This window comes from Tamandua tetradactyla, chromosome 3, assembly GCF_023851605.1.
Source record: "Tamandua tetradactyla isolate mTamTet1 chromosome 3, mTamTet1.pri, whole genome shotgun sequence".
NCBI lineage: Eukaryota > Metazoa > Chordata > Mammalia > Pilosa > Myrmecophagidae > Tamandua > Tamandua tetradactyla.
In genome coordinates this window covers 59,223,635-59,250,193 of record NC_135329.1, presented here as the reverse complement: position 1 = coordinate 59,250,193, position 26,559 = coordinate 59,223,635, and the positions used below count along the sequence as shown (strand labels likewise).

General features: G+C 35.3%; 1 protein-coding gene and 1 pseudogene across 2 annotated transcripts in view; one reads left to right on the top strand and one right to left on the bottom strand.

Annotated features, from left to right (window-relative positions):
- Window positions 1–26,559, top strand: part of LOC143677338 (uncharacterized) — a 124,191-nt gene that overhangs the window by 79,692 nt on the left and 17,940 nt on the right. The window lies entirely within an intron of this gene.
- LOC143676729 (phosphorylated adapter RNA export protein pseudogene) lies at window positions 4,418–18,289 on the bottom strand (annotated as a pseudogene).

Sequence of the window (26,559 nt, the reverse complement as noted above, 5' to 3'; positions counted from 1 at the left end):
AATGGCCTGCAAGAAGTAGACAGTGATGTTGCTTTTCTAGGCCAGTACAAGGACAAAGCATAGGGGAATAGAAGAGATTTTATGCATTATAAGTATTAATAAGATATAGACTGAAGACTTGATCCAAAATCCTGGAAATAAGTAGTCTACCTTATGACATGGTCTCTTTTACTTTTTGTCTGTTTGGTTATTATCTCCAGAGTTAAAACAAGTCCAAGACTCTGATTGAGGCTTTTTCAGTTGAGATATATGGATTCATGGTTCAACACCATGTAATTTAGTCACAGTGCCAGAAATTTGGAGCAATTGGTAGTTTCCCTTTTAATGAAGTTCTTGGACTGTCTTTTGTTGCTGTCATTGTCAGTAGACCCAGTCTCCTGGTTCAAGATTATGATTAATGCTGTGTCTGTCATATGGTTCAGGAAAGGTGTCCTTTGCTGTTGGAGATAATCTTAGGCATAATGCATTAAGGATTCTCAAATAGGGTCATGTCATGTTGTGACAGTGAGTGATCAGTGTTGATTTTATTCACAGAGACACAGATCTGCCAGTAACAATTTCATGAAGAGAGTTTGTATTTCACAAAGGGAATGTAAAAATAGTCATCATGTCTAAAGGTAAAATATTTGGTAATGGAAGGCCAGTTTATTCAGATAATTTAGACAGTTTTACTTTAAGTCTATAATCTCAGCTGTTTAAGTAGAGGCTGTTTCTGAAACATCTTGATGAAAATCTGCAAGAGCATTCTTTAAAGAAATATTTAAGTTATTTTTCTGTGAGTTTCTAGCTTGATGGCAACCATAGATGCGAGTGAAGTGGCAGAAGGGACATTATTTACTTGTCTATTTGTAATTGTCTTTTTTTTTCTTTATGGGCAGGCACCAGAAATTGAACCCAGGTCTCTGGCATGGCAGACCAGAATTCTGTCACTGAGCCACCTTCACACCACCCACTTGTCTGTTTTTAATTGGAGTAACAGAAATGAGGAACCCTCTTTTTTCCCATGGTATGCTCATATCATGGATTGCACTAAAGCGTATCTGTTATTAGTATAGATATTAACAGATTTTCCTTCAGATAGAAAACATAGAGGTCATCGTGTTGTACAGAAAAAAGTTGTGAAAGGCTGTTTCATTCATTCATCTCATAGTGAGTAGTAACTGAATAGCCTACTTGGAATTTTACCATCAGAATTTCTATCATAAGAAGCATTAACATAGAATTGACATCTGGAATTGTTAAAGGAGCATGTATGGAGTCATTAATTGTGAAGTTACCAATTTACAGTCATGGATTTAGCCTCATCAGATAAAGGTAGCAGAGTAGCATGGTTAAGAACATTTCAGTATGTTAGGTAAAGATTGTGAGGTGAACGTAGAAGGATATCGTAAGTCAGATTTCTGTAGGGAAAATGTTGGATCTGCTCAGAGTTAAGTTTGTGGAGGCTTTAACTAATATGGCAGCTTCTGCCATAGCTTTTATACAATTTAGGTAAGCACAGGGAACTGCATGAAGTTGTAGACTATAATGGGCAGTAGGTTTAGAATTTGCTGTGCATTCTTCAGTTAACATTCCTAAGACTTGATTATGTAACCAGTGCCTCCTATTATTTCCTGTCATCTAGTATGACAGATTCTGATTGTGTATTGATTAAAAAAAAGGTATTGAAAGTTTCCCAAAAAAAGGTATTAAAAGTTTCCAAAAGTTTCTAGGGTGATAAAGATGAATGTTTCATGCATTACAGGTAGTTTCAGGGATATGGTAACTCCTTGTATCTGGAAAGTAGGAGAGTAGAACATTGGCATTAATCAAAACAAAACTATAATAATTCTTTATCAGTTTATTTAGTCTTGCATAATAAATTCTTGTTTTACTTGTTCTTGTATTAACAATCTCATGAACCCATCTACACTAGAATTCTGCAAATCTTGATGCAATCCAGTGGTAAGCAATATCATTAGAAGCTGGTGCCTCAGAGAATTTAGCGTAGTCCTTTTCATAGGTCTTTGGGATAATCCTTGCCTGTAGCAAGTGTTTTCAGGGAAGCATCAGAATACAACTATCTGTAGATGACAAAATACTTAAAATGGCCATGGTTAACTTATTGCTATTTCACAAATGATCTGATGAGAGTTCATTAAACATTCTTTTAAGACTAGCTGAACTTATGTACAATAATACTATTGTTGTCCAAAATCTGGCACATAAGTACTTGAATATCTCATGGACAGATCTCTAAGAACTTTATATAACTTCTGAAATGTTAATATTAATAACAATATCCTATAAATTTAACCAACAGAAGGTTAGAAAATCTTTTTTAATTTGATTACACTTCCCATGCAACTGATAACATTGCATAAACCTAAATAGTTTTAACACCTGTCTGTTTCCAAGGTGACAGAGCAAATTCTTTGTGATGTTCAGGGGCTCTCTGGAAAATCCCAAAGACAGTTTGAGTTCAAGGAATGTCTTTTAGGGTTAAGCTCTGGGAAGGTAATGTGTCAAAAGTTACTAGGTTTTAATTCTTAAATAGGATCATGAATCACTGTGAAAAAATATTTAGTTTCCGTGTTAATCAATTGACAATAAAAGATTTTAAAAGTAAAGGGAGTTAAAAAAAAAAAGTAAAGGGAGTAGGTAGCATGACTGTAAAATACACATAATTATTTCAAAAGAGATACTTTTCTCTAAAACAACAAAGGATGATAAGCACAGGAGATTATTCTAAGATACAGAATGTTTGCCTTCTAAAAAGTTATTCAGATGATTAAGAAAAATAATTTATAACGTTTTGTTAAGAGCAGACTAATAATCCTAGAGAATTGATTTTAACAGAGAAAACCAAATTCTAGTTTTGCATGAAGATACTATTGATGAGAAAACTCTTTAAATCCTATAAACCTATCAGATCTTAGACCTCAACTATGCCAAATGTCTTTTCTGCAAACTTTCTACAACTTTCTCTGTAGGGATTGTCCTACATATTCCTGTTTCTCATTCTGCAATTAGTTATTTTAATTTAAGACAAAAATACTTCTTTTCCTTTAACAAAACGTATCATGCATACTTTACAGTTTAAGTTATCAGAAATATCCTATCTTAAAACTGACAGTTACTCTTTAAATTCAAATTTATATTTTCCGTCACCTTAGAGGTCTAGTAGATATAATGCTCGTTTATTTGATCAGTAATCCTGTATAACTTTAGGAAGAGCACACCCAAATAGAATAAAATTATATGCTTATATTGTTCTTACATTGGTAATTCCAAAGATGTAACTATTTTTATTTAATAATAGTAAATTTGTCCTGTTTGACAAAGTTTTTCTAATTTGTGGGAATTTTAATTTTCTCCAAAACATTTGGATTTCATTCTATGAATACCCTTTTTTCGTTGGAAATGTTTTGTATGGCTTATTATTTTTATATAAGTGCCTATTGATCTTTAAGTCAGTTTGAATAGAACTCTCTTAAGGACTTTTTTTTTTTTTAAGGACTGCCAAAAATCTAATTTTATTTTTGCATTCTTTATAAATAAAAAACCAATAACCAGCATTTTCTTTTCCCACTTAGATCCAACTTCAATAACCATGTATTTCAGGAACTACTGAAAGACTTCAAGTACACTGTCTACAATGAATAGTTCATAATTGTATCCTATATATATATATATTTTAACTATTGTCAACTCTTGGAACATGTTAAGTAAACTAGCTTTATATTTTAATAAAAATTAGTAACTTGAAACTTCATGCAGATGTGACATTTGTAATATCTAACTCCTTAACATAAGGTAAACAGTCTTGGGCAAGCTGCCACTGAGAAATTTTTAATGTCCATAGTAATATACAGGTATGTCAGTATTTAGTATATGAACATGTTAATTAATAAAAATTCAAAAAGTTAGAGTTAAGAACCAATATTCTTTGAAAAGCATCTTTATTTACTCCCGGCCAAACAAAAAGTGGAAAAAGCCACCATTATAACCTATTTTTTTAGTGTCTTATCCTTAAAATTGCCTGAGTACCTAGAACACAGAAAAACCAAATTTGAATGCATCTGCAATAGCTGAACAATTTGCATGTTCCATGAGGTTATTTTAATGGAATGTCTTGAAACCAAAACATAATTTATCGCAAACATAAGTCAGAAAAAGACCATAACCCTTTGAATGGCATATTATGACTCAAACAAAACTGATTATCACCTAGTAATATTCACAATAATTAGCACATGCAACAGATTGAGAAATTAAATTCTCTGCTATATACGTTGAAGTATTTTGTTATACATAAGAAATTTTTAAATGTTTCTATTAATCACAATCATCTCACATAGATTCATTTTTAGTTAAAATACAGTTCTCTTTTCTCCAGATTTTCATGTTTATCAGTGCAAAGTAAAACAAATCTCAGTAGAAATGATTTCTTAACGGTATCATTTTAGAAAGCCTTCTTCCTCAAATTGTCCAAAATGTATTAAAAGATGTCCAAATCGTGAGAATGATCAACCTCAATGGCTTCCTCTGTATCCAATTTTGCTTCTCCATGTCCTTCCTGTGATTCATCAACAGAAGCCAGGGCCTCATTTGTGTCACTTGCAAAAGTTTCTCGTGATGTATCATCATCTTCTTGAAAATTTAAGCTTTTAATAGCTTGTTTCATTTTTTTCCCCAACACTTGTGTTCTCCTCTTCCTAGCAGCTTTTTTATTTTCATATTCCTTCTGATTTTCAATGTAGAAAATGTCCTTAATTTGTTCCTCACTGATACTGGGAGTGTTTTTCAGGAGATTCAGAAAAACGCCACCTGGTGTTCTTCTTCGACTACTGTTCATAATAAAAAGGCCACCATTTTGTTCAACTTCAGCAGTTTCCATCAGAAGCTCAATTGCCTTTTTGTTCCCAATTATCCTTACTACTCGGGCTATCAGATCTTTCTTTGGTTCCTGTAACCGGCACCTGCAGCGGTTTGTCGCTGGGCGCCACTATCATGTCAGAATCCGAGTCAGAGAGCTGCCCATCTTCCATGGCACCGGTGTCGTGGCGCGCCTCTCTTAAGGACTTTTGTAAGTTAATTTGGTAATACCATTCAGAAGTGGAAAATATAAACTACAGATGAATAGAAACAGAGCTTACAGCTTTAATTTTAAAACTTTTGCTGTTTAAAATTTTTTCTGTTAGACATACATCAGAAATCTCATGAACTTTTAATTACTCATTTGCCTTTTGCAAAGAATCCTTTAATGAAACTATTTTGAAGTATTGGACTTTCTTAATATCCTGTGAGTACCAATTAAAACAGGCATTGCCTTTGACTGGTTTGAGAGCACCTTTTCTGGAGTGCAGTTCTGAGATGAGTAATTTTGTTGATTTAGATTATTTCCCGTAATGGACTTTAGAATTCTTGTTTTTGGTGAGATGTTGCCATTTTGTTAAATAGGCACAGCCTCTAACCCTAACATATGTGAATGTAAATGACACAGTGCCAAATGGTGGAGAATCAAAATTTTAAGGTTTTGAGGATCCCATCTTTATCACCTCATTTCCTACCTTGTGCACAGGCAAAGAAAGTAGCACTTGTAGAAATGAAACTGTGGACTGCACCAAAGGACTTAGGCTCAAATTTGATCTTTCTCTTTAATAAGATTGACCCACTGATTTTTGGTCTGAGAGACAGTGTGATCAGAAAGCTCAAACACAAGAAGAATGGAGCTCAGATCTGAGAGTAGTTTACCCATGGACCTTGGAGAGGATGAGGAAAACAGAGAACTCAAAGGGTTCAGTGTACACTTTCCTTTATCTTGTCTGCAGAGTTCTCAACAGTTGTCTTCACATATTGTCATCATCACCAAAACTGTCAAACAAAAAACCCAGAAATCTACAGGAAGTTAGTTCTTTGGATCTCACACCTTTATTAATGAATAAATTCATGAATTAGGCAATATCCAATTCTTAAAATGAAAGGGAGCACTGTAGGATGATAACAAGAACATGGCTTACATAGGCAGAACGAGGTTGTCTTAAAATAACCTTATTCTTTGGTACAGGATGGTTTTCCTTACTTGGTTTAGCCTTGCCTAAAGGAACTAAGGTAGAAGAAAAAAGGAGTAGGCAAGTTACGATTGTTTATTTTCAGGTGTCAGATTCTGGGAGAAGGAGTACTTAAAAGAATCACAAGTTAGTTAAGCATTGGTTTGCTGACGTGCTTATCATGAGGAAATTGCATCTCAGGCCTTTTTAAGTTATATATACTCTATTATGCTTGGTTCTCTCTTTTTTGTTGTTTCTTTTAATGAGATATATTCATACACTGTACAAACCATGTGAAGTCTACAATCACTGTCTCACACTGTCATCACATAATTGTGTATTCAACCCCATGATCAATTTTAGAACATTTTTTTTATGCCAGAAAATAAGTAAAAATTAAAAAAAAAATCCTGCTATGCCCCTTATCCCCTCCTGTTATTGACCGTAGTACTGGTGTAGTAAATTTATTATTGTTGATGAAAGAGTATTAAAATATTATTGTTAACCATAGTTTGTAGTTTGTAATAGGTGCTTTATTCCCATAAATCCCTCTATTATTAACTCCTTGTAATAGTGTCATATATTTGTTCTGGTTCATGAAAGAACTTTTTTATATTTATACAGTTAATCGTGGGCATTGTTCATCACAAGATTCACTGTGTTATACATTCCTGTTTTAACTTCCAACTTTCCTTTTGGTGACATACATGACTCTAAACTTCCCCCTTCTAGCACATTCACACGCCATTTAGCACAGGGTCTCCTACTTGTTTTGACAATAAAAATCCTTACTACTTTCTCAAAAAAAAGTGAAATGAATTCTGCAATTGTTCAACAAGTGTATGTATGAAAGTTCCGTATCCCAAAAAAGAAAATACATCTTTAAAGAGATTCTGGACCCAGCAAACAAATGGTTCATAAATAAGATGGAGGAAAATCTAAAAAATTTGAAAGGGATAACCAATATGCCTATTCAATGGGAAATTAAACCAGAAGATATAGTCTATGAACTGAAAATTAATGGGAAAACCCTTATAAATAAACTTGGCACAAATTTCAGAAATATACATTATGAAAAAAACAGTAGTTGAATATATTCCATAAAATTGCTAAAATAACAAAGCCAAACCAATATGCCCAAGAAAATTATTGGCCTTATATTGTGAAAAATACTTACAGTAATTAAAGTACATAATTAAATGATAACCCCTACCATAAGAAGTTAACAAAAATACATAAAGCATCATTTGAGGAATGACAGGGAATTAATAGAGCAGAGCAAAATAAAAATCACTTATACATAGAAAAAACTGGAAGGTATATCTAAGATCCATATCAACATACCTAATAGTATTTTCTGCATTGAAAATATGTTCTGTACCTGCACATTCTATTACAGAAGCCACATGTGGCTAGTGGGCATTTGAAATTTGGCTAGTGCCACTAAAGAACTGATATATTAGTTTACTTAATGCTGCCAGAATGCAATATACCAGAAATGGAGCAGCTTTTATAGAGGGAATTTATTGTAAGTTTACAGTTCTAAGGTTAAATTGTCCAAATTAAGGTGCCGACAAGAGTTTACTTCACTCAAGAAAGGCTAATGCTGTCCAGGACACCTCTGCAGCTGGGAGGTCACGTGGCTGGCATCTGCTGGTCTCTTGCTTCTGGGCTCCATTACTTTCAGCCTCTGTTCCTGTGGAAGTTCCTCAGTTTACTTTTCTTGGGCTGGCTTTCATCTCTCGGCTTCTCTGGGCTCTCTCCAGGTTTTAGCTTGCTTAACATCTTATGGTGACCTAGGCTCCAGGCATCTCCATATACTGGGTCACTTTTCTCCAAGTGGTGGCATATGTGTTAGCTCTTCTGTCTCCAAAATTAAAGGACTCTAGTAAACTAATCAAGACCCACCTGGAATGGGGGGAGTTACATCTCCATCTGTCTCATCAAAAGGTCACACCCACAATTGGGCACACCACATCTCTGTGGGATAAGAAGTTTCCACCTGCAGTATTGAATCAGGATTAAAGCATGACTTTTCTGGGGTACATAATATTTTCAAACTGGTACAACTCATTTTTTTTAATTTTAGTTAAATTTAATTAATTTACATTTAATAGCTACCTGTGGATTAAAAATATTCATTGTTTACAGTATTGAACAGCAGAGACCTCGAATCTTGGGGAGGCAGTTATAAGTAATGAAATAGATTCAAGATAAAAATGGAAAAAGGACACACAATCAAAATAGGAATGAGTATGGTGAGGCCAAAGTTGACACAATAAAATATAAGATACTGGGTTTATATTTTAAAGAGTCTGAATATAGTTAGGACTTATAAAGAGATGTAAGTAAATGAAGCTTGCTCACATCTATTGTTGGGAGAATGCATCAGGATTCAAAAATTTGAAGACTCAAGTGAGGTCAACTGGGTTTTGAGATTGGTTCCAAAGGAAAGCAGCACTTTGCTCTTCTCTGAAATTCTGCCCTGTTCAGCTTCTGTTTCTCAAAGTGACTATAACCTCTGAGTTACATTCTCTTTAAAACATTCAATAATCCAATGAGGGCTATATTCTAGGGGTTACACCCTGATTCCACAGATAATAAACCTAGTCACTGCTTCATTCTGTGGGACACTTACATGTTTATGTTGATTGGAAATGCCAGACAACTACAAAATTATAACTGTCGTATGATATTGAGTATGTAAGGCCATTGTGAAGTGCAGTTTTGAAAATTCATTTATTATTTTTTTCATAAATGCTTTTAACTATATTATTTGTTCTCGGAAATATTCCAGGTACTGGGCATTCAGCAGGAAACCTAATGCACTGAATCTCTGCAGTGAAGTGGCTGGAACATACTGGCATAAATTTGGAAATAAAAATAAATGGATAATGAATAAATATGAATATTTTCCACATGCCTAATGTTGCAACAAAATTACAGTAGGTTATTCAGATAAGGAATAGGGGCTAGGAGTGATCTACTCTCTAGAACAGACTAAAAATGTTAGTTATCATAAGCAAAATTGGAAGCCAATTTTATACTTGTTTTTGAAAGGGGATATTTTATTAAAATTATAATACATAACAGTACAGGACATAATTTGGTTGCCATGTCATTCCCAATTGAATTACATTTCAGAAGAATTCATTTTTCTTTTTATTTTGCCATGTTTATTTTGTTTTTCTTTGAATATGGTATCATTTTTGCCTGAAAAAGAAATGATAAAATAAGTGTTATTAAAATTTAGAATTAACTATTGATGATAATATTTATGTTAAAAGTAAAATGTATATTCTAGAGAAAATTGGACTTCTCTGAATGCAATATCATGAGCTTACTGTGATTGGGCTTATCTGTACATCTTTTTCTTGAGGTGAAATTTACATAACCTAAATTCAACCATTTTAAACCGTATAATCAGTGTTTAGTACATACACAATGTTGTGGATTAGCTTTTATCTTATTTCCATAGTGTTTTCATCACCTCCTAAGGAAAGCATATACCCAGAAAAGGAGCCACTCCCGATCCCCCACTGCCTTCAACCCTTATCACCCATTAATCTTCTGTTTCTTTTGATTTACCTAATTTGGGTATTGCATGTAAATGGAATCTTTTAAAAAGATTACCTTTTTAAATCTTTAGGCTTCTTTCACTAATGATGTTTTTGAAATTTGTCCATGTTATAGCTTGTACCATTATTTTACTCTTTTATATGGTTGAACAATATTCCAATATATGGGATATAACATTTTGGTTATTCATTCATTTGGTTTGTTTCCATCTGTTGAATATTGCAGTGTTTTGAATAGAGCTTCTAGGAACATTTGTATACAATTATTTAATATCTTTTTTTTAATTTTGGGTATATATGAAGAAGTACAATTGCTGGATCATCTGCTAATTCTGTATAAAAATTATTGAGGAACTGCACAAATATTTTCCAGAATGGGGACACCATTGTATATTCCCACCCGCAGTCTCCAGGGCCCCAGTTTCTCCACATCCTCACCAATACTTATTTTAGATTTTCAAAAAATTATAACCATGTTAGTGGGTATGAGGTGGTGTCTCATTGTTGTTTTGATTTGCATATCCCTAATGACTTTAGTCATGATGTAAATCAAAACAAAGTTGACTGTTTTTTCATGTACTAGTTGGCTATTTAATGACTAAGGAAGTTGACTTTTTTCATGTGCTCATTGCCTATTTGCACATTTTCCTTGAAAAATGCTATATTCAAATCCTTTTCTCATTTTTCACTATATTTGCATGTTAAGTGGTAAGAGACTTTTAATATTTTGTCTAGATATTAGGCCCTTCTCAGATATATGTTTATAAATGTTTTTATCTATACAGTAGGTTGTGTTTCACTTTCTTGAGAGAGTCCTTTAAGGAACAAAAGTTTTTAATTTTTACAAATTCCAATCTATTTTTTATACTAGTGCTTTTAATGTTATATGTAAGCATTAATTGCCAAATCCAAAGTCATGAGGATTTGCTCATATATTTTCTTGTAGGTGTGTTCTAGTTTTTCACGTACATTTAGCTCTCTAAAGGATTTATTTATTTTTTTGTAAATACTGTGATAATGGTCAAACTTCAAGCTCTGTGTGAATATCCAGTTGTCTCACCACCATGTGGTGAAGACACCATTCTTTCCAGAGTGCAAGATCTTGGTGCCGTGTTTAAAATTAATTGAACATAGATGCATAGGTTTATTTCTAGACTATCAATTCTATTCCATGGAATTTATTTCATGCCAGTATCACACTATTTTGATTACCATAGATTTGCATTTTGCTTTGAAATAGGGAATTGTATCTTACAAATTTGTTCTTCTTTTACAATATCATTTTAACGATTCAGGGTCTCATTATTGTGAAATGTGGGGAATTACAAAGGGAAGTGAAATACCCTGACTTTTCTAAGAATTAGCATGTGGCAGGAAACCAACCTGAATTTGCAAACGCTAACAGCATAATTTTAGCTTTTGTGACATCCGCTTGCTTGCCACACATCCGCACTCTGCCTGACTGGACCAATCTGTATGCACACTTACCTAGGGTTTGAGTGAAATGCAGCCAATCATAATTCTGTCAAAACAACTTGCATAACGTTGTCCAACATTGTGGTTTTCTGCTTTAAAACCTGTTGCCTGAGGGGTCTGGGGCTGCTCTCTAAATCTCTTCACAGAGGTTTCTGAGGCAGTCGCCGGCAGGCTAATAAAAACTCCTAATAGGCTTGGAAATTGGAATTGTGTGGGCTGTCTTTTGGTGCACCCCACAACATTATCCCATATGATTTTAAGGGTCAACTTTTATATTCCTTTTTTAAAAAATGACCTTCAGACTTTTTATAGGTATTGCAGTGTACCTCTCAGTTATTTGGGGGTATTGCCACCTGAGCTATATTAAATCTCTCGGTCCATGACATGGAATGTCTTTCTATTTTTTTAGGTCTTCGTTAATTGCTTTCAGCAATATATATATCTAAGTATACAACTCTGCATGCTGTATTTGTTCATTAAGATACCAGAATGTAATATACCATAAATGGAACAGCTTTTAAAAACAGAATTTAATAAGTTATAAGTTTACAGTCCTCAGGCCATAGTGTGTCTTAAACCTTGACTCAGGAAAGGATGATATGGGAAGGCACATGGTTGACATTTGCTGGTCCTTGTTCCTGGTTCTATTGCTTCCAGCTTCTGATGCCAGTGGTTTCCTCTCTAAAGCGTCTGTGGGCATTCACATAACTGCTCCGGGACAAATTCGAATTTCATCTCTTAGCTTAGCATCTGCTGGGGCTGGAGATTTCTACTCTTCAGGTTCCTGCTGTTTCTGTGAGTCCTTGCTTAGTACCAGGCTATTTCTGCCTCATACTCCTAATGTTTTTATCAGGTCTTCCAAATGTCTGTGTCTGTGTCTGCATCTGTGTCATCTCTGAGCTCTCTCTAACATGTCTCTTTTAAAGGACTCTAGTAAGCTAATCAGGACGCACTTGAAATGCATGGAGTTGCATCTCTGTGGAAATAATAAAAAGTATCTCCCCTATGCTATTGAATCAGGATTAAAAGAAATGGTTGCTGCCACAAAATTGGATCAGGATTAAAACATGGCTTTTCTTGGGTATATAATACTTTCAAACCAGCACACATACCTTGGTTAAATTTATTTCTAGGTGTTTTAATCCCTTTGATGCCACTGTAAATTGATTTTTTTTCTTCATTTTTCTTTTTGGGCTCCTTATAATTTGTATACATAAATACAACTGATTGGGGCATGCAAGGGTAGTTCAGTGGTAGAATTCTTGCCTACCATGCGGGAGACCTAGGTTCAGTTCCCAGCCCATGCACTTCCCAGAAACAAATGAGCAAATAAACAAACTAAAATTCAACAGATGATACTGCAATAACGGAATATTCATATGGAAAAAGAATGAAACGTGACCCTGCCATATTCCATACAAAATAAAAAGATAAATACAACTGATTTATGCATGTTACTCTTGTACCCTGCAAGTTTATTGCTTTCATTTATTACCTCTAATTCTGTGTGTGTATTTTATGGGATTCTTTCTATATAAGGTCATGTCATCTCACAATAGAGGTTATTTTACTTCTTTCCAGTTTGTGTGCCACTTTTTTTTTTACATACAAATTGCTCTGACAGGAATATTCAGTACAATGTTTAATAGGAGAAAATGAAAGCAAACATCCTTGTCTTGATCCTGATCTTAGAAGGAAAGCTTTCAGGCTTTCTCCATTGCTTTTTCTATCTATTAATATGGAGTATTACCCTTGTTGATTTCTATAACTTGACACATCTTGCATTCTTAAGTCCCACTTGGTCATACTGTATGTTCCTATTAACATTCTGATGGCTTTGGTTTGATGGTATTTTGTTGACAATTTAGGCATCTATATTCAGTGAGTGATAATTTTCTGTGGTTTTGATTCCTTTGTCTGGTGTTCATAAAATCACAATGCTGTACTCATAGAATTAGTTGAAAAGTAGTTCTTTATTTTCTAATTTTTGGAAGAGTTTGAGAATTATTGATGTTAATTCTGCTTTAAATGTTACAAAAATTTCAGTATTGAAGCCATCTTGCCCTGGACTTTTTGTTGTTTGGAGGTTTTCAATATTCCCTCTTTTTTGCTTGTTGTAGTTATGTTAAGATATTCTACTTCTTCTTAGGTCAGTTTTGTATTTTATGTGTTTCTAGAAATATTTCTGTTTCATCTAAGTTATCGAATTTGTGTTCAGTTGTTCATAGTATTGTCTTACAATTTTTTAATTTCTATAGTCAGTAGTAATGTCCTTAGTTTCATTTTTACTTTAGTTCATGTTTTCTTCCTTTTCCTTTTCTAACTAAAGGTTTGGGAATTGTATTGATCCTTTCAGAATACTAACTTTTGTTTCATTAATTTTCTCTGTTGTTTTCTCTTTTCCCTAATCCATCTATGTCCACTTTAATCTTTATTATTTCCTTCCTTTTCATCTGTTCATACCCTGGACAAAAGAAGCATCAGATACGAGGTTTCCCGATCACACAGTCACATTGTAGAAGTTATTCTTTTTCCAGTCATCTTCAGGAATCAAGGTTTCTATAACACAGGCTCAACAGTTTCAGGTATTTCCCTCCAGCCACTCCACTCCACCATAAGCTAAAAAGAGGTATACCAGGATTTCTGTCCCACGTTGCCAGGGAGATTTACACACCTGGTAGGCATGTCCCACGTAGGGGGGGAGTATGGTGAGTTCACCTGTTGAGTTGGCTTAGAGCATCAACGTCTGAGCAACAAAAGAGGTTCTCTGGGGGTGACTTTCAGGTCTGATTTTAAATAAGCTTAGCCTATCCTTTGCAGGAATGAATTTCATAGGGGTAAAACCCAAGATCGAGGGCTCGGCCTACTGATTTGGTTGTCCCCACTGCTTGCAAGAATATCATAAATTCTCCAGATGGGGAAGTTGAATATTTATTTCTTGATTCACTGCCCAGATTACTCTGGGATATATTGGGGCATCACACTAACCTGGACAGACCAAAAAATTCTCATGCTCAAGATTCCGTGTACTTAAGGAATTCACCCACACTGACCTTACAAGTTAAATTAGGAAATGCACTACCCAAAATACAAAGTTTGCACCAACTAAACATCTCTCCCTTTGGTCTCACACAGAAGTTGAAGTTTTAAAATATACACAATATCCTCCTTTACCCTGTATTCTGATTTACCTTAGTTCTATCCAGATCAGCTTCATTCACATCTCTACTTGAAGTCTGTCACTTTTTCAGCTTTTTAAACAGTTCCTGTATGGGGTACTGCTGACTTTTATAGCTAACTCTGAGTCTTGGTGTCACATAAATACCCGAAGTTTCTGGGAACAACCAGGCTATACATAAACAGCTCATATCTCAGAATTTAGAAATAGCAGTTACAACTCCTGAATAAATGTGACTACTGTAAGAGCTTACAGTCTAGGACCCTTTACAATAGGCCCCAACCTTATATTCTGTGCTCTCAATTTCAGTTCACCAAGGTTTTATATTGTAGTTAGTCCATATGATTGAGGCATAATAATTGTCTTTTTGTTCCTGACATTTCATTCAACATACAGTCTGTAAGGTTCAATAAATCTAGTTGTGTGTCCCCCAACTTCATCTTTCTTGCAGCCATTCAGTAGTCCATTGTACATATTCACTATAGTTCCCCCTACCATTCTTTGTCATTGTACCCTTTGGCCACCCCCATCCATTGTGGATCTTAAGCACTGCTGCCATAAACACCGCTGTGCAAATGTCCATTCATGTCCCTACACTCAGTTCCTCCAGATATATACTGAGCACTGGGGTTTCAGGACAATGTGGCAGCCCCACCCCAAACCTCTTGTGAAACCACCATGCTACCCTCCAAGGGGCTGCACTTCTCAATTTCTCTACCTACAGTGAATAGGTACATAAGAGCTTGACTTTTTAATTGGGAATCCCTAATGCTTGTGAGACTATCAGGAATTCCTCAGATAAGGAACTTTAATATTTCTACAGCTTTTCCCAGTCCATCAAGGGACCATTGCAAATACATTTTCATTTTCTGCCCAGAATACTCTGGAATGTATTGGAGTATTACATTAACTTGTACAGAATAACAGGGTCTCATTCCCTATTTTAGGTTCCAATTAATTATGTTGTTTAAAATTGACCATACAGGTTAAATTAGACAGTGTGCTACAGAAAATATAAATTTTGTACCAAATAAACATCTCTTCCTTTGGAGGAGAGTTGAGGTTTTAAATTACAGTCAGTATCAACTCTTACCCTATATTCTGATTTACTTTAGTCCTAACCAAGTCCATTTCATTTGTATCTCTAATTAAAATCTGATCTCTCTTTTTCAGCTTCTTTAACAGTTAATGTATAGAATAATGCTGACTTTCATGGCTGCCGAACTCTAACTCTGAGTCTCAGGTGTCACACAAATACCAGAAGTTCCAAGGAGCTACCAGGTTATACTCAAAAAGCTCAGCATCTCAGAATTTAGAAATAACACTTAAAACTCAGGAATAGATATGACTGCTGTAGGAGCTTATAATTGAGGAACTTTTGCAGTAAGCCTTGTTGAACATTTCGTACTCCTTAATCATTGATCTCTGCCCGCATTGTATCCCCTGATAACCTGTGCTCTCAGATTCAGTTCTCAGTGTTTGTTCATTATAGTTACTTTATAATGGAGGACTTAACAATATTTATCCTTTTGTTTCTGGCTTATTTCATTCAGTATAATGCCCTAAAGGTTCATTCACCTAGTTCCATACCTCCCAACTTCATTCCTTCTTGCAGACCTCTCAGTATTCCATTGTATGTGTACAACAAAATTCTCCCTTCCATTCATCCATCGATGTACTATCAGGCCACTTCTATCCATTGCAAATTGTGCATAATGCCACCATAATCCCCAGTGTGCAAATGTCTGTTTTTGTCCCTGCTTTCAGTTCTTCTCAGCATGTAACTAATAATGGGATTGCATGATTCTGTGGCAGCTCTATAGTTAGCCTCCTGTGGAGCCATCACACTACCCTTCAGAGGGACTGCACTATTTTACTTCCATACCAACAGTTTATACCTGTATCTCTCTATTCACATCTTATCCAGCACTTACATTTCTGTTTCTTTTTAAACAGTTTTATTCACGTACCATATAATCCATCCCAAGTGAACAGTCAGTGGCTCCCAGTATAATCACATAGATATGCCTTCACCACCACAATCTATATGAGAACATTTCCATTTCCTCCACAAAGATAGAAGAGGAGGAAAAAATTTTTAAATTCAAAGTGAAAAGAAAATGCTAAAAAGGAAAAACATTAGTAAAATGAAAAGAAGAAACAATAGGAATCCCATAGCTTCCCTTATATCCTCTTCTTATTGACATTTAGCTTTGGTATATTGCCTTTGTTACAATTAAATGGAAGAATATTGCAGTGTTATTGTTAACTATAGATCCTAGTTATCACTGATTGTTTTTTTTCCCCTATACAGTCCCTTTTACAACAACTTACAATGTTGGCGTTTGTTTTTCCTCATGTAAGAACTTTCTTGACTTGTACATTTAATCACCATCATTGTCCACTCTAGGTTTTGCTGTTATTCAGTCCCAGTTTTTGTCCTTTGTCTTTCTTTCTGATGTCGTACATGCCCCTAGTCATCTTCTTTCAACCATTATTCACATTCACTTTGTTCATTATCTTTATACTCTTCTGCTACTATCACATAGTATTGTGTTTTCCATTTCTGGATATTTACAGTCAATCTTATTGAACAGTCTGTACTCCTTCTTCATCAAATGCCTAAACTCTACTGTCTTTCTCTTTCCTGATAACCTGTGTTCTTTACTTTAACTCTCAGAGTTTGCTTATTTTAGTTAGTTCATATTAGTGAGACCATACAGTATTTGTCCTTTTGTTTCTGGCTAATTTCAGTCAACATAATATTCTCAGAGTTCATTCATGTTGTTACATCATAATGATTTTATTCTCTTTTACAGCTGCATAATATTCCATCATGTATTTATACCAGTTTGTTTATCCATTCGTCCACTGATGGACATTTTGGCTGTTTTCATCTCTTGACAATCATGAATAATCCTGGTATAAACATTGGTATACAAATGTTCATGTTTGTCCCTGCCTTCAATTCCTCCAAGTATACACCTGCTAATGGGTTTGCTGTATTATCCAGCATTTCTATACTTAACTTCCAGAAGAACTACCAAACTGCCTACCAGAGTGGTTGCACAAGTCTACATTCCCACCAACAGTGAATAAGTGTCCTTCTTTCTCCACATCCTTTCCAGCACCTATAGTTTTACTTTTTAAATTTTTTTAATAATGGCCATGTTCTAGTTAATTTAATATAACTACTCATAGTTAGTACATTCTTTTCTGTTTTTTTTCTTGATAAGCCTTAGTCATTTGACTCAATTTTTCCATTCATGCCTATTTCCATGTCTTTTTGAAGATATTTTTCACGTGTTTTGTGCTTGTCATGCATTAAAATTTAATACCCTAAATCTATAACAATCCCATTTTATTAGATACCAGTTTGTATTCCATAGCCTACAAAAACACTGTTCTCTATACTCCCATATTTCAGTATTTCTTACAGATTATATCTTTCTACATTATAAGTCCAAAAACCATCAGTTTTTCATTGCTTTTTAAGCATTTGCATCTGTACATTTGTGAGAAAAAGTGGAGTTACTTAACAAAAAATACAATACTTTTGGCATTTTTATGTATCTATAATGTTACTTTTTATCAGTGGTTGTTCAGTGGAAACTTGGTTCCTGAAGAAAAGGGCCCAGGTCCCACAATGGAAGTGCAAGTTGGCTGTATCCTGCATAGAGGGGAGGGACCACCAACTGGGCCAGGATCATGTTTTATGTCATTTGAAGCTGTTTTTTATTGATTCAGCCCTTGCCTGGTTATTGCAGCCCTTTAATTATTTTCTGTAGTTTTGAGGAAGGTTACTGTCTTTACGATTCCTCTGCTGTCTTTGCCAGAGTGGAGTTGGGACAAGGGCTACTCTCAGAACTGACCTGCATTGATCTGAAGTACATGGTCAAAGGTAGAGATCTGTGATCAGACCACACCACCACTTCAGGATTTGGAGGACCGTGTCTTTGTGTCCCGCTTTGGTGCCAGCAGGCTACACCAGGAGCCTGAGCTCCATTCCCTACTTCTGCTTGCATAAGGCTGGGGTATGGAGGATGGTTTCTCCTGGAAGAAAAGGGAAACTCATTGGTATTTAGCATAGTTTGCCACCTTCTTCCTTCTGCTTTTTGCTGGATGCTGAACAATGATGGATGTGTTATTGGTAGAGCAGCGTAAGAAACAAAAACAGATTTTTGTTTACCAAGAGAGTGGAATGCTGCTAGTGTAAATACCAGACATGTGGAAATGGCTTTGGAATTGTAGTAGGTAGAAGCTGGGTGAATTATGAAGTGCTTAATAGAAAAAGCCTAGATTGGTTTGAGGCGACTATGGAAATAAAGGTATTTCTTGTGAGACCTTAGAAGAAAATGATGGATGTGTTATTGGAAGCTGGAGTGGCAAAGAACATGGCAAAATTTAGTTCTCTCAGATGGAAGGCAAAACGTAAAAGTGATAAGCTTGGATATTCAGCTGAGCAAATCTACATACCAAATGTGGAAAGTACAGCCTGTCTCACTTAATTTATAGTAAAGTGCAAGAGGAAAGGGATATGATGAGAACTGAATTCCTGGGCACAAAGAAACCAGAATTGGTGGTTTGGAAAATTCTGAGTTTCTGGAACGTGAGTCCCCAGAAAATAGTGTTCCACCTGAGGGGTTAATTGAACATGGATTCAGTGAGCCATCTCGGTGCATATCAAAATTGGCAGTGCTGTTACCCAGATAGGATCTATGGAAAGTCCACCTGTCTGATAGATTGGACCCCTGTTTACTTCATGCAAAAGTGACATGTTTTTGGTGCAATCTGTATGAATGGAATCACTGCCAGTCTAGATCGAAAGGGACAGAGAAGGCACAGACTGAATGAAAATTGTTCAACATGATTAGCCATTAGGTAAATGCAAGTCAAATCCACAATTAAATACTACTTCACATCCACTAGAAAAGCTTATTTAAAAACATGGAAAAGTACAAGTGTTGGAGTGAATTTAGAGAAATGAGAGTAGTGGTCATTGCTGTTGAGAATGTAAAATGATATAAGTACCATGGAAAACCATTTGGCAGTTTCTTAGAAATTTTAGAACTGGATTCCCACAAGACCTGCAATCCTGCTTGTACATATATACCTAAACATGAAAAGAGGGACCAGAACAGATATTTGTACATTGATATTCATAATGGTGTTATTCCCAATTGCCAAAAGATGGATGCATCACAATGCCTATCAACCAATGAATGGATAAACAAAATGTGGTGTGTGTATACATATACACACACACCATGTTTTATGTATATATGTATATATATATATATACACACACACACACACACACACATATATGCCCGATGGAATATTTAGTCATAAAAAAGGAATGAAGATATTGTACATGTGAAAACATGGATGAACCCTGAAAACGTCATGATGAGTGAAATAAGCTAAGGATGAAAGGACACATATTGTATGATCCCACTGATGTATTATATGGTGGTTGAAATAAAATAAATTTATTAGAATCAGAATCTAAAATACAGGCTACAAAGGGATAGGTTGATTGTAGGAAACAGGCAATTAATGCTTGTTTTAGTTTGCTAGCTGCTGGAATGTAATATACCAGAATCAGAATGGCTTTTAAAAAGAGGAATTTAATAAGTTGCTAGTTTACAGTTCTAAGGCTGAGCTAATGTCCCAATTAAAGCAAAACTATAGAAATGTCCAGTCAAAGTTATCCAGGGAAAGATACCTTGGTTCAAGAAGGCCGATGAAGTTCAAGGTCTCTCTCTCATCAGAGAAGGCACATGATGAACACAGTCACAGTTTTTCCCTCAGCTGGGAGGGCACATGGAGAGCACAGCGTCATCTGCTAGCTTTCTCTCCTGGCTTCCTATTTCATGAAGCTCCCCAGGAGGCATCTTTCTTCTTCATCTCCAAAGCACTAGGTGATGGACTCTCTGCTTCATGGTGCTGCAGCATTCTTTGCTCTCTCAATCTCCTTCATTCTCCAAAATGTTTCCTCTTTTATAGAACTCCAGAAACTTATCAAGACCCACCCAAATGGGTGGAAACATATTGTCACCTAATCCAGCTTAACAGCCACTCTTGATTAAATCACATCTCTAGGGAGATGGTCTGATTACAGTTTCAAGCATACAGTATTGAGTATGGATGTTCTACCTTTATGAAATGGGATTTTGATTAAAACATGGCTTTTCTAGGGTACATACATCCTTTCAAACCAGCACTGTGCTTAAAATGTAGAGTTTTTTTGGAGGATGATGGAAATTATTTGGTAAAGCTTTGTTTTGTGTTGATGGTAGCACATCATTGTTAATGTAGTAGCACTTAACTGTATATTTAAATATGGTTTAAAAAGTGACTTGTATTTATAGTTCTAGAATAAAAATAAATCCATGGAAATACACATCACAAGCAGCAGACCCTAAATTTGATCATGGGTTATAGTTAGAACAATTACAAAAATCTGCTTTCATAACAAATGGATCACACCAATGTATAAACTTGATTACTATATTTAAGGTGGTTACCTAAGTGAATATTCTTGCTAATAAATATACAAGGAAATATTAAGTGTTCAGGGAGCAATGATATTGAGAAGATAGAGAGATGACAGATAGAAGTAATGATACAGAAAAAAGTATTTCATTGGTTGATCTGGTTATCTGGGTGGATCATAGGTTGGAACAGTTTGTTCGGCTGTCCCATAATGTGTTTTTGGGCATTCCAGCATTATTAAATCCAGTCTGAGTTCATGAATTGCCTTTGTCTTTTTAGTATCTTTCTCTGACTCAGTCTTTTGTTAATTGAGTAATGTATATGTAAGATGATCTTTCACATCTCAAATACTCCAAGATATATAATTTAGTAAGATTAATCATACTCACAATGCTGTGCTTCCCTTACCGCAATCCGTGACCCCAAATCTGCCATCACCTTAAAAGAAAACTCGACACCCATCATGCATTAATTCTCCGTTCTCCCTTCTCTTCTGCCCTGCTATATTTGTCTCGTGAATTTACTCACTCTTGCTATTTCATATAAGTGAAATCATACAATATCAGTCCTTCTTTCTCTTCAACGTTCATACTTGTAACAGCATTCATCATTACCTCACTCCTCTCCAGCCCAAACAATATTCCAGTGAATGTATACAACACATTCTGTGTATCTTTCATACACTGTGGACCTTTCATTTGGCTCTAACCCTTGGCCAGTGTAAACGATGCTACTCTTAACTTTGAAATACAAATATTTGCCTGTGTCCTTGCTTTCAATTCTTTTGGTATATATCTAGAGTTTGGAATGCTGGATCAATTAGTATTTCCATACCTAATTTCCTTAGGGACTGCCAAAGCATTCTTGACATAGCAGCTGCATCATCTCATATTCCCACCAGCAGTGTGTTGAGAGTCCCAGTTCTCTGTAACCTCACCAGCCCTTGGTACTTTCCATTTTTATCTAATTGCCTTTCTACTGTATGTGTGAGTTAGTATGTTACTGTGGGTTTGATTTGCAGCTCCCCAATGGCCAGTGAATGATATTAATGTATTTGCACATCCTTACTAGGATTTATGCATCCTCCTTGGATAAATGTTTATTGAAGTCCTTTACCCATTTATATAGTGAACACTTAGAAACCCCTCTGTTGCTTTCTAGGTATATTTTCCCACTATTTTCTTCTGGTTAGAATAGGGATTAAATTTAACATCCTATATCTTTAACAATCTCATTTGTTTTTATATCAACTTAATTCCAATATCATGCACATACTACATTCTTATACCCCTCTATCTACCCACCATTATGAAATTATTGTCACAGATTACTTCCATTATGCATTTGTAGTTTAGATCCCATATGTAAAAATATTTATAACATCCCTAAAACAGTAGTAATGGCATTAGATTTCCCATGATTTTTTTTTACTTTTTTTTTATTAATTAACAGAAAAAAAAATTAACCCAACATTTAGAAATCATACCATTCTACATATGCAATCAGTAATTCTTAACATCATCACATAGATGCATGATCATCATTTCTTAGTACATTTGCATCAGTTTAGAAGAACTAGCAACACAACCGAAAAAGATATAGAATGTTAATATAGAGAAAAAAAATAAAAGCAATAATAGTAAGAACAAAACAAAACAAAACAAAAGCCTATAGCTCGGATGCAGCTTCATTCAGTGTTTTAACATGACTACCTTACAATTAGGTATTATTGTGCCGTCCACCTCTGAGTTTTTGTATCTAGTCCTGTTGCACAGTCTGTATCCCATCAGCTCCAGTTACCCATTATCTTACTTTGTTTCTAACTCCTGCTGGACTCTGTTACCAATGACATATTCCAAGTTTATTCTCGAATGTCGGTTCACATCAGTGGAACCATACAGTGTTTGTCTTTTAGTTTTTCGCTAGACTAACTCAGCATAATGTTCTCTAGGTCCATCCATGTTATTACATGCTTCATAAGTTTATTCTGTCTTAAAGCTGCATAATATTCCATCGTATGTATATACCACAGTTTGTTTAGCCACTCGTCTGTTGATGGACATTTTGGCCTTTTCCATCTCTTTGCAATTGTAAATAACGCTGCTATAAACATTGGTGTGCAAATGTCCGTTTCTGTCTTTGCCCTTAAGTCCTTTGAGTAGATACCTAGCAATGGTATTGCTGGGTCGTATGGCAATTCTATATTCAGCTTTTTGAGGAACCACCAAACTGCCTTCCACAGTGGTTGCACCATTTGACATTCCCAGCAACAGTGGATAAGTGTGCCTCTTTCACCGCATCCTCTCCAGCACTTGTCATTTTCTGTTTTGTTGATAATGGCCATTCTGGTGGGTGTGAGATGATATCTCATTGTGGTTTTGATTTGCATTTCTCTAATGGCCAGGGACATTGAGCATCTCTTCATGTGCCTGTTGGCCATTTGTATTTCCTCCTCTGAGAGGTGTCTATTCAAGTCTTTTTCCCATTTTGTAATTGGGTTGGCTGTCTTTTTGTTGTTGAGTTGAACAATCTCTTTATAAATTCTGGATACTAGACCTTTACCTGATATGTCGTTTCCAAATATTGTTTCCCATTGTGTAGGCTGTCTTTCTACTTTCTTGATGAAGTTCTTTGATGCACAAAAGTGTTTAATTTTGAGGAGTTCCCATTTATTTATTTCCTTCTTCAGTGCTCTTGCTTTAGGTTTAAGATCCATAAAACTGCCTCCAATTGTAAGATTCATAAGATATCTCCCTACATTTTCCTCTAACTGTTTTATGGTCTTAGACCTAATGTTTAGATCTTTGATCCATTTTGAGTTAACTTTTGTGTAGGGTGCGACAGATGGGTCTTCTTTCATTCTTTTGCATATGGATATCCAGTTCTCTAGGCACCATTTATTGAAGAGACTGCTCTGTCCCAGGTGAGTTGGCTTGACTCCTTATCAAAGATCAAATGTCCATAGATGAGAGGGTCTATATCTGAGCACTCTATTCTATTCCGTTGGTCGATATATCTATCTTTATGCCAATACCATGCTGTTTTACCACTGTGGCTTCATAATATGCCTTCAAGTCAGGCAGTGCAAGACCTCCAGCTTCGTTTTTTTTCCTCAAAATGTTTTTAGCAATTCGGGGCACCCTGCCCTTCCAGATAAATTTGCTTATTGGTTTTTCTATTTCTGAAAAATAAGTTGTTGGGATTTTGATGGGTATTGCATTGAATCTGTAAATCAATTTAGGTAGGATTGACATCTTAACTATATTTAGTCTTCCAATCCATGAACACGGTATGCCCTTCCATCTATTTAGGTCTTCTGTGATTTCTTTTAGCAGTTTTTTGTAGTTTTCTTTATATAGGTTTTTTGTTTCTTTAGTTAAATTTATTCCTAGGTATTTTATTCTTTTGGTTGCAGTTGTAAATGGGATTCGTTTCTTGATTTCCCCCTCCGCTTGTTCATTGCTAGTGTATAGAAATGCTACAGATTTTTGAATGTTGATCTTGTAACCTGCTACTTTGCTGTACTCATTTATTAGCTCTAGTAGTTTTGTTGTGGATTTTTCCGGGTTTTCGACGTATAGTATCATATCATCTGCAAACAGTGATAGTTTTACTTCTTCCTTTCCAATTTTGATGCCTTGTATTTCTTTTTTCTGGTCTAATTGCTCTGGCTAGAACCTCCAACACAATGTTGAATAATAGTGGTGATAGTGGACATTCTTGTCTTGTTCCTGATCTTAGGGGGAAAGTTTTCAATTTTTCCCCATTGAGGATGATATTAGCTGTGGGTTTTTCATATATTCACTCTATCATTTTAAGGGAGTTCCCTTGTATTCCTATCCTTTGAAGTGTTTTCAACAGGAAAGGATGTTGAATCTTGTCATATGCCTTCTCTGCATCAATTGAGATGATCGTGTGATTTTTCTGCTTTGATTTGTTGATATGCTGTATTACATTGATTGATTTTCTTATGTTGAACCATCCTTGCATACCTGGGATGAATCCTACTTGGTCATGATGTATAATTCTTTTAATGTGTTGTGGGATACGATTTGCTAGAATTTTATTGAGGATTTTTGCATCTATATTCATTAGAGAGATTGGCCTGTAGTTTTCTTTTTTTGTAATATCTTTGCCTGGTTTTGGTATGAGGGTGATATTGGCTTCATAGAATGAATTAGGTAGTTTTCCCTCCGCTTCGATTTTTTTGAAGAGTTTGAGGAGAGTTGGTACTAATTCTTTCTGGAATGTTTGATAGAATTCAGATGTGAAGCCCTCTGGTCCTGGACTTTTCTTTTTAGGAAGCTTTTGAATGACTAATTCAATTTCTTTACTTGTGATTGGTTTGTTGAGGTCATCTATGTCTTCTTGAGTCAAAGTTGGTTGTTCATGTCTTTCCAGGAACCCGTCCATTTCCTCTAAATTGTTGTATTTATTAGCGTAAAGTTGTTCATAGTATCCTGTTATTACCTCCTTTATTTCTGTGAAGTCGGTAGTTATGTCTCCTCTTCCATTTCTGATCTTATTTATTTGCATCCTCTCTCTTCTTCTTTTTGTCAATCTTGCTAAGGGCCCATCAATCTTATTGATTTTCTCATAGAACCAACTTCTGGCCTTATTGATTTTCTCTATTGTTTTCATGTTTTCAATTTCATTTATTTCTGCTCTTATCTTTGTTATTTCTTTCCTTTTGCTTGCTTTGGGATTAGTTTGCTGTTCTTTCTCCAGTTCTTCCAAGTGGACAGTTAATTCCTGCATTTTTGCCTTTTCTTCTTTTCTGATACAGGCATTTAGGGCAATAAATTTCCCTCTTAGCACTGCCTTTGCTGCGTCCCATAAGTTTTGATATGTTGTGTTTTCATTTTCATTCGCCTCGAGGTATTTGCTAATTTATCTAGCAATTTCTTCTTTGACCCACTCGTTGTTTAGGAGTGTGTTGTTGAGCCTCCACGTATTTGTGAATTTTCTGGCACTCTGCCTATTATTGATTTCCAACTTCATTCCTTTATGATCCGAGAAAGTGTTGTGTATGATTTCAATCTTTTTAAATTTGTTAAGACTTGCTTTGTGACCCAGCATATGGTCTATCTTTGAGAATGATCCATGAGCACTTGAGAAAAAGGTGTATCCTGCTGTTGTGGGATATAATGTCCTATAAATGTCTGTTAAGTCTAGCTCATTTATAGTAATATTCAGATTCTCTATTTCTTTATTGATCCTCTGTCTAGATGTTCTGTCCATTGATGAGAGTGGGGAATTGAAGTCTCCAACTATTATGGTATATGAGTCTATTTCCCTTTTCAGTGTTTGCAGTGTATTCCTCACGTATTTTGGGGCATTCTGGTTCGGTGCGTAAATATTTATGATTGTTATGTCTTCTTGTTTAATTGTTCCTTTTATTAGTATATAGTGTCCTTCTTTGTCTCTTTTAACTGTTTTACATTTGAAGTCTAATTTGTTGGATATTAGTATAGCCACTCCTGCTCTTTTCTGGTTGTTATTTGCATGAAATATCTTTTCCCAACCTTTCACTTTCAACCTATGTTTATCTTTGGGTCTAAGATGTGTTTCCTGTAGACAGCATATAGAAGGATCCTGTTTTTTAATCCATTCTGCCAGTCTATGTCTTTTGATTGGGGAATTCAGTCCATTAACATTTAGAGTTATTACTGTTTGGATAATATTTTCCTCTAACATTTTGCCTTTTGTATTATTTATATCATATCTGATTTTCCTTCTTTCTACACTCTTTTCCATATCTCTCTCTTCTGTCTTTTTGTATCTGACTCTAGTGCTC